General features: G+C 38.4%; 1 protein-coding gene across 2 annotated transcripts in view; it reads left to right on the top strand.

The window, feature by feature from the left end:
• RETREG1 (reticulophagy regulator 1) overlaps nt 1-14,007 on the top strand; it is a 47,131-nt gene that overhangs the window by 6,667 nt on the left and 26,457 nt on the right. The window lies entirely within an intron of this gene.

The following is a 14,007-nucleotide window of genomic DNA, read 5'->3' as shown; positions in this document are numbered from 1 at the left end:
TTTTGCCCAAATTTTACTGAGTCTGCTTCTGTTAAATCTTATTCTTTGTCCATCTGAGCCAAATATACAGTGTGAAATATCCAATATCATCCATGTCCTGGTCATGGATTGACTACTGCAATGCACCCTCCATGGGGCTTCCTCTAAAGATTACCAGAAACTTCAGTGGGTCCAAATATGGCAGCACAAGCAGTGATGAATATGCCTCAATATGCTGATCAGAGGTGGTATTCAGCAAGTTCTGACCAGTTCTGGAGAAACAGTAGCAGAAATTTTGAGTAGTTCAGAGAACTGGTAGCAGAAATTTTGAGTAGTTTGGAATACCACCTCTGACTGGCCCTGCCCCCATCTATTCTCTGACTCCTGAGTCACAGCTGATTGGCTGGGTCTTCTTTGGTTGCCCTGCACAGGAGAACGGAGCTAGAAAGCAGGTTAGTGGGGTGGGGAGAGAATGGGGATTTTGCAGTATCCTTCTCCTGCCATGCCCACCAAACAATGCCATGCCCACCAAGCCATGCACACAGAACCGGTAGTAAAAATGTTTGAATCCCACCACTGATGTAACATCTCTGCTTCATGCTGATGTAACATCTCTGCTTCATGAACTGCACTGGTTGCCAGTTTGCTTCTGGTTGCTGTCTATAAAGGCATAGGACCTGGTTACTTGAAGAGTTTCCTGTCTCCCCTATTATCTTTCCAGGGTTAGCGTACTCTGGATTCCTCCTGGGCTCATCTGTTGGGACCCCAGCAATGCACCTTCTCAGATGAAGTTACCCTGAAATTCAAACACCCTCACCCTTCTGGTGTTTCAAAAGGCCCTAAAGACCTGGCCTTTGGCAAGGGTGATTGAAGCCTTTTCTTCTTTGCTCCATCCAGTTTAATCATTTCTGCCATTGTTCCTTGTTTTTAAATGTCTTAGCAGTTTGCGAACCATCCAGAGTGGCTAGCACTCAGGCAGCACATAAAGTTAATAGTACTATTATATTTTCCTGTTATTCAGAAGAATGTTTGTTTACAATTACAGATTTCCTTCTTTTAAGAAGTTCTAGCTGAAATGCTAAAGCGCACCAGCTTCAATGGAAGTTAGTCTGGGTAAAACACACGGTGAATTTTCTTTTGCCGAATTCCTTTAGTAAATGACTATTTGGCGTATGCTGTAATGCATTTTAAGAATCTGTATTCCATCTGAGAAATGATGTCAGCACAAATGCTGTAGTAATAGACACATCTAGATGAGGAACAGAAACTAGCACCTCTATTTACCATTGACTTTTACCTCTCGTTAGCAAGAGAAACAAGATTACTGAATTGTTGTATTCTTCCTCTGAAAGAGCATGGCAGTATTCATAATTTTAATCATTTGTGATAGAATTGCATGGGATATGTTAGCTCAAGAGAAATTGCAGAGCCAAAGTTGTCTCGGATGATTCATAGCTGAAAGGATATTTGATGGAAAGATGTTCTCCGTATGCTTAAATTAACACCTATAACTGGTATAACAAATTGGCTTTTGAATGAATAGAATGATGTACCCACTGTAAAATAGGTAGCAATGGAAAACAGCAATTTTTTTTCTCCCACACTCTGTTTATATAACCTAATTTATACATTGTTCAAAATTCAAAATTATTCTGAACATTTTACTATACTTCAAAATTGTTCTGGACATTTTGCTATAATCCAAATGCAAATAGAGAAAATAGGAATAGGAAACCAACCAACCCAATAATAGTCAGATTTGTAAACATTAAAACATCAGAGAAAACAGCAATAATGACAAGCTACAAAGAGGAGACTCACCATACCATAAAGCCCCAGAGGCTTTCCAGAAGAATCTGGTGTTGGCAGCTTTTCTGGTTTTATAACCAATAGATGTCAGCCTTTCAAGGTAGACTACATTGGGAAATGAAGATTATGAATGCTAATACAGATAGTCCTCGACTTACATCTACAATTGAGCCCCAGATTTCTGTTGTTAAGTGAGCCATTTGTTAAGTGAGTTTTGCCCCATTTTTACGACCTTTTTTGTCACAGTTGTTAAGTGAATCACTGCAGTTGATAAGTTAGTAACATGGTTGTTAAGTGAGGCTGGCTTCCCCATTGACTTTGCTTGTCAGAAGGTCACAAAGGGGATCACATGACCTGGTGACACCACAATGGTCATAAATATGAACCAATTGACAAGTGGCTGAATTTTGATCACATGACCATGGGGATGCCGCAAAGGTCGTAATTGTGAAAAATTATAAGTTTCTTTTTTCACTGCCGTTGTAACTTTGAACAGTCACTAGATTAACTGTTGTAATTCAAGAACTTCCTGTACTACTTTTATTATAAAGTTCCCGTATTGTAACAGACTCTTGAAAATCTGAAGGTGCCTACCCCAATCCTCTCTTTATCTTTCAGAGAACTAGGGAGGATCAAATCTGAGGCTTTCAAATTTTACTTCTCAAATTACATTTCTGATGTAATTAAATTTCTTTTAACATTGTTGCCTTGGATTTGACTCTTCCTGCTGTTCCTCGAGTTCATTCCTACTTCCCATTACAGTAGGGCTCATGTTGACTCAGGACACTATTCCAAAGATGGCCGACTACAGAAAGGAAGCATCCTCAAAGTGCAACATTGATAATGGCAATCATTCAAGAGTAGGATTCAAGGAGTGCCTTCCTTAATAATTCGTATTGGATTGTCAGAAACTCCGGGAAGTAGACAGCTTCCATACATCTGAAGGATGTTCTGAACTTTTTTTTAAAAAAAGTATTTAGAAAATACTATACTTAGTATCAGTGGTGGGATTCCAAAATTTTTACAACCGGTTCTGTGGGCATGACTTGGTGGGCATGGTGTGGCTTGCTGGGCGTGGTAGGGGAAGGATACTGCAAAATCCCCGTCCCCCCCCCACCTGCTTTCCAGCTCCTTTCTCCTGTACAGGGCAACAAAAGACGACTCAGCCGATCAGCTGGGACTCGGGAGGCAGAGGATAGATAGGAGCAGGGCCGGTCAGAGATAGTATTTGCTGGTTCTCTGAACTACTCAAAATTTCCACTACCAGTTCTCCAGAACTGGTTAGAACCTGCTGAATACCACCTCTGCTTTGTATGTGCAGGTGAAACTCGAAAAATTAGAATATCGTGCAAAAGTTCATTTATTTCAGGAATGCAACTTAAAAGGTGAAACTAATATATGAGATAGACTCCTTACATGCAAAGCAAGATAGTTCAAGCCGTGATTTGTCATAATTGAGATGATTATGGCTTACAGCTCATGAAAACCCCAAATCCACAATCTCAGAAAATTAAAATATTGTGAAAAGGTTCAATATTCTAGGCTCAAAGTGTCCCACTCTAATCAGGTAATTAAGCCATAACTCCTGCAAAGGGTTCCTGAGCCTTTAAATGGTCTCTCAGGCTGGTTCAGTAGGAAGCACAATCATGGAAAAGACTGCTGACCTGACAGTTGTGCAGAAAACCATCATTGACACCCTCCATAAGGAGGGAAAGCCTCAAAAGGTAATTGCAAAAGAAGTTGGATGTTCCCAAAGTGCTGTATCAAAGCACATTAATAGAAAGCTATGTGGAAGGGAAAAGTAGAAGCAGCAGGGATGACCACAGCCTGGAGAGGATTGTCAGAAAAAGGCAATTCAAAAGTGTTGGGGACTTTCATAAGGAGTGGACTGAGGCTGGAGTCAGTGCATCAAGAGCCACCACACACAGATGGATCCTGGACGTGGGCTTCAAATGTTGTATTCCTCTTGTCAAGCCACTCCTGAACAACAAACAATGTCAGAAGCGTCTTACCTGGGCTAAAGAAAAAAAGAACTGGTCTGTTGCTCAGTCCAAACTTCTCTTTTCTGATGAGAGGAACTTTTGCATCTCATTTGGAAACCAAGGACCCAGAGCCTGGAGGAAGAATGGAGAGGCACACACTGCAAGATGCTTGAAATCCAGTGTGAAGTTTCAACAGTGTGTTGATTTGGGGAGCCATGTCATCTGCTGGTGTTGGTCCACTGTGCTTCATTAAGTCCAGGGTCAACGCAGCCGTCTACCAGGAGATCCTTCCACAGACAAGCTTTATGGGGATGCTGACTTCATTTTCCAGCAGGACTTGGCACCTGCCCACACTGCCAAAAGCACCAAAACCTGGTTCAATGCCCGTGGGATTACTGTGCTTGATTGGCCAGCAAACTCGCCTGACCTGAACCCCATAGAGAATCTATGGGTTATTGCCAAGAGAAAGATTAGAGACATGAGACCGAACAATGCAGAAGAGCTGAAGGCCGCTATTGAAGCATCCTGGTCTTCCATAACACCTCAGCAGTGCCCCAGGCTGATAGCTTCCATGTCACACCGCATTGAGACAGTAAATGCTGCAAAAGGGGCCCAAACCAAGTACTGAGTACATCTGCATGCTTATACTTTTCAGAGGTCCGATATTCTATGTACAATCCTTGTTTTATTGATTGCATGTAATATTCTAATTTTCTGAGATTGTGAATTTAGGGTTTTCATGAGCTGTAAGCCATAATCATCTCAGTTATGACAAATCACGGCTTGAACTATCTTGCTTTGCATGTAATGAGTCTATCTCATGTATTAGTTTCACCTTTTAAGTTGCATTCCTGAAATAAATGAACTTTTGCACGATACTCAAATTTTTCTAGTTCCACCTGTATGTGTGTTGTGATTGAATGACGCTTCAGGCTTTCAGAAGTTGTCAACCAGTTTTATCTTCATTTTTTTAACATACTGGTGAAGAGAGTTCACGTTAGCTTCATTTCAATTTGTCTTTCAGTTTCTGGGCACAGCTTCTCTAATGCTGTAGTTATAATATGTCTATATGTGTGCATGGATGTACTTTTCTTATATAAAAAAGATAATGGATTTATTTGTTTATTTAGAATAAGTTTATTAAAGTTTACAAATATAAACATAAGACTAATGAAAGAAAATGAAAAATAACAGTGCAAAGAGAGAAAACAGAAAATAAAGTTATATATATAAAAGATGATTCCCCCTCCTTCCAGACAGGTATTATTTCCATCTTCTCTAGCATTTCAATTAAAATATCTCTTCTTCCTACAGCTCATCCCTTATCAATAATCAAATTGTCAAAATTTATCATTCAGTCCTAATCAGCAAAAGCCTATTAAGAGCTGTAACATGTGTATTTTAACCTTAGTTAAAAAAATCAAATTTGAAATCAAATTTATCACTTTCTCCACGAAACGAAGAAAAATAAATCTCTGCCCACTTATAAATAGATTCTTAAAGCCTGGTCCAAAAGAAACCCTAGTAATAGCTACTAGAAATCACAACAAATATATTTTAACCTGCTGAATAAGTTCACTTTGTACAGTTTATACACCACTATTTACATTTTAAAAGCTCTAGAAAGAAATATTTTCTAGAGTCTCAACATCTTTTCTTATATAGAGGTTATGAAAACTGGATGCAATATAAAAAAAATGTTAGGGTAGCAACAAATCCTGCTAAGAAGTTACTAACTAAGAAGTTACTAACATACATACCAGTGGTGGTATTCTACCGGTTCTGCCCGGTTCTGCCAAGCTGGTAGCAGCGATGAGTAGCGGAGATGAGCAGACCGAACCAGTTCTCTCTGCCATTCTGCCACACCTTTATCCTCTGAATTTGAAGCGCAGCTGTTTTGCGCGGCATAGAAGAATGCTGCGTGGAAGCTGCTGAAGCAACCGGGATCGTGCAAGCTTGCAGGAGGTGAGTTAGAACACCTTTGCGCCTGAGCAAAGTGTGTGTCTGGCATGTGCGTGCATGCAAAGTGTGTGCATGCGCGCAAAGCGTGCCCACCAAGCCACGCCCACCGAACCGGTAGGAAAAATATTTGAATCCCACCACTGATATATACATATATGCATGCACATGCGCGTGTGCATGCACACACGTGTGTGCATGGATGTATGTGTACACAAATACCCCAAAATTACAGGAAGGTGATGAAGCCTTCCAAACATCCTTTGTGAATACTCAGAAGTAGTAAGCATGGAGAAAAGGTAAGCCATGTTCACCTTCACTCCCAACTTCGCAGTATTCTTCACCAGCACTTTTTGCTGAAGTTGCTTACAATTCTCAGTATAAAACATGACCATATTGAGCCAAATTCTATTGCTGCCATTCTTCAAAGTTCCTTCAATAAATACTGGGGAAAATAGGTTGGAAGCTTCCCATGCCATATCCATACTTTTGAACATCAAAAAATGATAATGCTCTTTTAATTGGAAGCATGGCAATTTGCAGGAATGTTTACTGAAATATTCTCTCTTTTTTTTTGTCGGTTCCAAAGAATAAATTAACATTCTTGGTCATTGGTGTGAAGATCCTGAAGAGGGCAGTAAAGTGTACCAAATATAATGTACACTGTATGTTGTAAGAAACAATATATAGGCTTTTATGTAATTACATATTTGGCATTCCCTCAGTCTTCTTGAGAAATTGATACATGATAGATGGGCAAACAGATATAATACACACATACACAACACGTTTATTTCAATCTACAATTCTTGTTTAACTCACTCTTGTTCTATTGGATTTTCCGTAAAATATAAATAATTCCACTGATGCCTAAGACTGTAAGAAGGTCACAGTTTAAGTATTAGATCCTTTACTTTTTCATGTCTTTCAAACTTTGATTTTTTATATTATAACTTGTAATTCTTCACTTCTATTTATATTGTATAAGAAAAAATAGTTTTAAAACATAGGAAAAAAAGAAGATACATTATAAGTTTTGAGAGCCAGTTTGATGTAGCAATTAAGTCACCAGGCTAGAAATTGGGAGACCATGAGTTCTGGTCCCACCATAGGCACAAAGTTAGATGATTGACCTTGAGCCAGTCACTCTCTCTTACCCCTAGAAAGAAGGCAATGGCAAACCATTTCTGAATCCTACAGGGACTAGGCATGCAGTTGCTAGGTGTCAACACTGATTTGAAGGTAGAAAACAAAAATACAAGAGTTGTCTTTGTTCATTTTGCATACAGGTGAAAAAATAATTTTATTAATTCTTTCAAATGGTCATCCAGCAGTAGTATAAGTAAGAAAAGTTTGCAGGATTGAGGACTGCGAATGTCAGAAGGGTTTTGTCAGCATAATCATTGCTGAAGAATAAGCATTAGCCTCCTGACTTGTAGCCTGGCTTGCTAAATACAATTATTTATAAAACACGAGCAAGTGTTACAAAACACTCTCTTTACAGAAGGCACAGCATCTGGGTTATAATGATACTAGAGGGTGTGTTTTCCATAAGAAGACCTGATTAGTTGCTAACTTTGGCAGGAATGTCCTGGCACAAGTTTATCACAGCATGTGAATGCTTCAGCAAAAAAACATGTTTATTTTCTTTCACAATTTTCTGCTTAAAGCCTGACCTCACGCAGTCTTGTATTATACATGGAAATAAACTGTTGCAACATATTTTCTGTGAAGTGGGTTTCTCAAGTAAACAGAGACATAGTTTGTTTATGTACCAGAAATCAATGAATGTTTAAATAGTGAAATATTTCTGCCACATTCTGTATGTCCTTTGATGCCCTTAATCATATAGCAACTCTGTCCATGTTTAAGTCATTAGCCATATTTCTGAAAGACCAATATATTGGGCATGATAGAATTTACATGAGACAAATTCTGTTGTGAAGAAAACAATGTGTGACTTTTATAATTGCCACTGCGTATTATCAGTCATTTCATTTTATAATATACTATATGCCACCCAAACTTGTATTCTAGCATATAACAATAGTTACGTATTTATGCTGTCAAATATAACTCATTTTCTTTTAAGAATTTATATCATATTAAATCAGTTCTTAATGCTTACATACAGTGTTCTTGAAGGGAAGGAAAATAGTTTGTTTCATTATTATGCAATTAACTTTGGGAACACTTTTAGGAAAGTTTTCTGAAACAAAAAATAATAATTTTCTTTAATTGTTCCACATAATTACGGGGTTGGGGAGGGGGAGTGTCAAAGCAAACATTTTTCAAATGTTAGAAGAAAAAGAATTTCTCTCCATATTCCTATTCCTCTCTTCTCTCATACGTAATGTAAGAAACATTATAAATGCTACAATTACTGTTTTAAAAAGTGTGCAACGATATAGACAATTGACATATTAATTCTTAGCAATATGCTGTTTAGGCTTGGATTCAGATTTCTGCAGAAATCAATTTCTCTGGATTGTTCATGAAATGTAGTTATTGCAAAGAAAAAAAATCTTATGGTCAATAACATTAAAGATGTTAATAACGAATGTAGGTATTACAAACTGCCTAGAGTCATAAGGGTAGATGGCATGCAGATTTTTGAAATAAAATAAAAACATAATAATGCAGGCAAAACTTGCTTGCAGACATATATCGTTATCTCACTCATTCAGTGTTTGATACAATTTATAAATGATAACACTAGCATTCAGCACTGCATTCAGTTTCTAGCATTCAGTTTCATAATATTCATTTTTAAATTCTCATAGCTAAAGGATATGCAGTGTCTTAGATTTTGTATGTTTTTAAGGTACGGTATTTTTATGCAAGTTTTTAAAGTAAGAATAAGGAAAGCATAACAATACTTTAATTTTTATGGGTGCTCATTTTTCTCTTAAATGATTTAAGGCAATGAAAACCCAAAACATTTTATTTTCAAACACGGTTTTTATTTATTTTTCTAGCATAATGTGCAGAGATACAAAAAACATAATTATGCAACATCAGAATAATTACATACAAACTATATTAAAGCCAGTAACAACTTTAAAGGCTAAATTTTAAAAAATGGATTCTCTTTCTGAAAGCAGAAAAATGGGAGAGTTAAATATGTTTCATCATAGTCTTATAGTGATGGAAAAGAAAATCTTCTCATGTGCTTAGTAAGCTATTTTCAAAAGAGCCTCTCATGCACATGATAGTAATTAGACAAAACAAAATATATAGTCCCTCACATAATCAGATTCCAAACGGCCCAGGATTTTAAAAGTTTTAAGACCAATATCACAAATATTGCTGACAGTTTCTTATATTTTTACTAAGATGAAGTGTTAAGACCTTTGGGCTTTTCTAGATGCTACAATGTGTTGTAATTATATGATCTGGTTAGCAGCTTAACTGCCATGTTTTCCAGCAATTGGAGCACCTTGATACTACTCTCCAAAAGTAACTTATCATAGAGCATATTATGTCAGTCAATATAACTATGGCTTTGTTTACTACTGACATGTCAGAATGACTTTATTGCAGCTGGTATTGCACTGCCTGTACAGAAGGTTCAAGAATATTAATAAGTTATGGAATACTCCCAGGCTACAGTGCTTTTTCAAGGAGTACAATCCTTGTAAGAAATCAATATTGATGGTACTTTTTTCCAAAATTCTAGATGACCTTCACCAGAAATTTTATATACTGAATAACAGAAAAGCAAGTTAGAGCTGAGTGGGGATACTCTATATAATGCCACAGAATACGTTCCATTCCATTATTTTCCCAACATGATACATAGCTCTGACTGGAAAGACTACCAACATTACAATACAAAATTCCCCGAGTCTCACCTTATTAGATAAAGAGTTAGATGCTCTAGAACAGGGGTGTCAAACTCAAGGCCCATGGACCGCATCCGGCCCCTAGGGTGCTTAAATCTGGCCCATGTGGCTGGTCTGGAAATAGCAAAGGACCGGCCTACGGTGCCTCTGGCAGGCAAAATGGGATGTGGGGGAAGGGCACGTGTAGCCCCCTGTGCCCATTTTCAGCCTGGACAGCCTCCTGCTAGGCCGAAAATGGATGTGAGGAGATCTCACACAGTCCCCTACACCATAAATCCACCCAGGAGAAACGCTCAAAGAAGCCGGGGTGGTTTTCTCGCCCGCCCTCACCCCACCCCCCCCCCCCGCCGCCGGGGTCCCGCTGCCTCCGTTCGCCCCCCCCCCCCCCGCTTCTGAGCGCCGCGAGGGCATTATCCACGCGCCCAACGGCGGCGGCGGCGGAGCACGTTGAACCTGATCCCGGGGGCGCGGCGCCGGCCGAAAAGCCACCCTGCTGGCCCTTGGCAGCCTGGGCTGGTGGAGGCGAGGCACGAGAGGAATGGGCGGAGGACCAGCCTGACCGGAGAGCAGGGCGGCTTCCTCCCCCTTCTTTTCTTTGTGTCTTGACCCGACAGCAGCATCACGCAGAAACCGCCATATTTTTTCTTTCGGCCTGGTCGAGTGTCACGGACGGACCGTCCCGACCGGGTTGGGCCCCTGCCTACACCCCATTTTGGCTGGCAGGGTGCTGCAGGAGGCATCGGTCCTGTCCCTTCCCCCTCTCCCACCAGCCCTCTGAGAATTACAATGCTGATTCAGCCCTAGAAGAAATCCAGTTTGACACTCCTGCTCTAGAATATCCAATTTAATGGAATAAATCTTTCTGGAAAAGGTATATTATTTAAAACAGGGGTCCTCCAGTGGGCTGCAAAGCTCCATTTGCACAGTTTACCAGGTACGCACAGATTCAAGTCAAGACCTAAAAGCTTGCAGTGTCATTTTAGGCCAGTTATTTATGAAGAAAATAAGAGAAGGGAGGATTATGTAGACTAGGAGTGTCAAAACTGGATTTCTTTGAGGGCCAGATCAGCATCGTAGTTCTCCTCCACAGGCTGGCCAGGAGAGGGAGAGGAGACGGGACAAATGCCTCCTGCAGCACCCTGCTGGCCAAAACGGGGCACATGGGGGTGGGGCTGTGCAGCCTTCCCGTACTCCATTTTGGCCAGCAGAGTGCTACAGGAGGCCGACCAGGCCGAAAACAGCCTACTGGTTTTGTTCAAAGCTTGAAACAAAACAAGTGTCGTACAGTACCTCATTTTGAATATTCTGTGGATGTAAAGTCTCATAATTGACTTATATTTGTAGTTGGACTGTGGTAGATGAAAATGTGTTTAACGTTAAAGAAATTAAAGATTCACTTTAAAGTTTTTCTTTAATTCAATGAATTGTTCTGTTACATCCAGCAAAATATTCTAACAGAATATTCAGTTGTTTCTGGTTTTTGTTTTTCTATTTAATGTTTACATTTAGTAGAGAGTAGGGGGGAAATAGGGTGTTTTTGAAGTAGCAAATATGTTTAGATACCCTAAGTAATTAGGATATCTAAACACAACTTCCTATTTTTATATGCCAGGATTAATACTTTTTTAGAAATTGATATATTTTACAGCTAATTCCTGGCAAGGCCAAAAGCAGCCTAAAGCCATTATAGTTTGTTACTCTAATAAGGGACAGATGGAAATGTTAGTTATTGCAAGATGTGGGCAGAAGAAAAAGACACAATAATTTATACTTCAATATCCTTATAAATTGGGCTCACACTGATACAGAACCATCACTTGAATTCTTTCATAATGGCTTAATTAGTTTTTGCAATAAATGTGCTTAATTGAGATTTACATTCTTAGGTCTCTGCCTGTGCTATTAACAGTTTTAATGTCTGCTGAGAGAAATCTAACAGCAGAGTTTTCTGAGGGAAGGGGTTGTGCAGAGTTTTGTGAGGGAAGGTGTCGATAGCTTAATGGAATTGTGGATGTGTCTTCAATGTTTGAAAATACTATATCAATGATTACCATACCTGGCACTTCCCAATTTGGAGCCCTTCAGATCTGTTAAAACACATAGTGGAACTGGTAGTGATTATTAAGTTAATGGAGATTGTTCACAGTGGGTATGAAGTGAAGTGAAATATTTCACTTTAATGGTGAAGTATTTAAGTAGTTAATTCATAGTGAATGGCAACTGTCAAAAGATCTGAAGGGCACCAGACTTGAAAATGCTTGGCTGTGCTATTGTAAGGAAGAATTACATGCATTTTTGCCCCTGTCCCCCAAAGCATTTTCTCTCTCAATCTATGGATGTGGCTTTTGAAAAAAAATCAGACAGACAGACAGACAGACAGACAGACAGACAGACAGACAGATAGATAATCTTGATATTGTTTCAAAAACACATTCCTTTCCTCAGGTCGATAGGCTTAGCTAGCTTTTCTTTAAAGAACACATATGATACTGTTCCGTTCATACTGCTGCTGATACAAGTCCTTAGGAACCATCAGCATAAATCTCAATTTTTTAAAAAGTGTTTCACAGGGCAGGTCTAATCAAATGGATTTGACAGGTGAATAAAAATGCCAAATCCATTATAAACTTCTGGTTGACTACATGACCAGTTTCACTTCTGTCAAAGGCCATTATAGAATGAAATAGTTAATGAACTATTTAAGAATAAAAAAGTGGACCAAACATAAAACAAAGCTAAAATAATACAGACTATTATTGTCAGTATTATAATACCACTGTAAGTTTTTGGTCCCTGATTTTTCACCTCCAGATCACTAGAGAAGGTGGGATGGTAATCCATAATGAATACTTACTGCCTGAAAAGCAAAAATTGATCTAAAGAATTATTTTGAAAACATTGTTAAAAACATGAACATGACTCTCCCACAAAAAAATATAATAACACAACCCTGTCTTGTTTGCTGAAAAAAAAAACCCAAATATAAATGTCAACAAATTATCAGAACCCTCTACCTCAATAGAGAAAACAAAAGTATTGATGGTGCCATTTGAGGCATCCAGCCAACAGATTACAAGACAGAAAACAATTATTGTTTTTTAACATTCATTTGCTATCTCTCCCAGTCTGAAAATAAAAAGGCCCAAACTGATTAAGTAATTTATCAGTTTTATTTAGTAATAACATCAAACGGCCTGTAGCAAATTTCATTGGCATTTTTCCCATTGTTATGAATTTTTTTACATGTTTTTTTGAAGTCTCTCTTTGGTCTAAGTAAAAGGACTATCAGGATAAATCCTAATATTCCTTTTACTTAGCAAAATAAAAAAGTGTATGCTTTTTTTGAGGCAGGAGTACTGCTGCTAGCTGAAAGAAAAAGAGGCACTACTGGACATGAGCATGCAGAGAGTAGACACCAAACTTAGCAAACCAGTCCTGACTAATATAGAAAGTTTGTGTTTTTAAGTGTATCCTGAAACTCAGCCTCAACATGCACAGAATACATATGCACACAGACATACCACCACATTGTACCATTTCATTGCCTGCTTGCCAGAGTGCATCATAATAAAATCCATTTATCTCATGGTAGTTTTTAAAAGAAATAAAGCTATAACTTACCAAACAGGCTTGCAGGTATGCAGATAGTAGCAACCTGTTTCTTTTTTTGTCAGGCTACACATTTAACTGCTGCTGCTTCTAAATAATCCAATCCCACATCACCCATTCCACATAAACTAATAGTAGTGACAGACATGATTGTCCCTGCTGCTTCATAGGGTTGGAAAGAAAAAAAGTTTGAAAAACGGAACCCAGTCACAACCTCCCCCAAACAGCCCAATCACAGTGTTCTGAGCAGTTGAAATACTTGCAATGATGCCAGTTGAAATAGCCAGGTTTTGTTTCACATTTGACATGAATGAAACAGATGTTTCAAGGATTTTGCATATCCATGTCCCTGATGGTCATTTTTTTTCTTTTTTAAAGAAAATTAGAGGAATCAAAGGAGTTTCCCAGCAAAGGATACAAAAAATTCATACGAACTTCGTCAGTCTCAAGATGTTATAAATATTTTTCTACCTACTAACTAACAATCAGGAAATTATTTGCCATAGCATTTTTTGATTGATGAAAACTATTTTAAACAGAGTAAAATCTAATGCAATTGTCTAGTAGTTCAGTACTATAACACATGAATTAATTCCTGCTTCGTTTTGGTGTTTATTTTTTGTTTGGGGAGCCTTTTTAAAAAATAAAAATGATAGCTATATAGGTTATCCTTACATAATTCTCCTTAGCTTTTATTTTCTCACTATCTTCAATTTATATGCCCAGCATAGCTAACTATAGACCTATTTTGATTTTGTGATTTTTGATTTTACTTATTAAATACTAAACTCCTAATTAACTAGCTGTCATTTCAACAAAGGGGA

The sequence above is a fragment of the Notechis scutatus genome, chromosome 3 (assembly GCF_049901735.1).
Source record: "Notechis scutatus isolate UNSWTSFEM ecotype Mainland chromosome 3, rNotScu1.2, whole genome shotgun sequence".
Classification (NCBI taxonomy): Eukaryota; Metazoa; Chordata; class Lepidosauria; order Squamata; family Elapidae; genus Notechis; species Notechis scutatus.
Note: the sequence above shows the minus strand (reverse complement) of the source record. Positions and strands in the feature narration are given on the sequence as shown.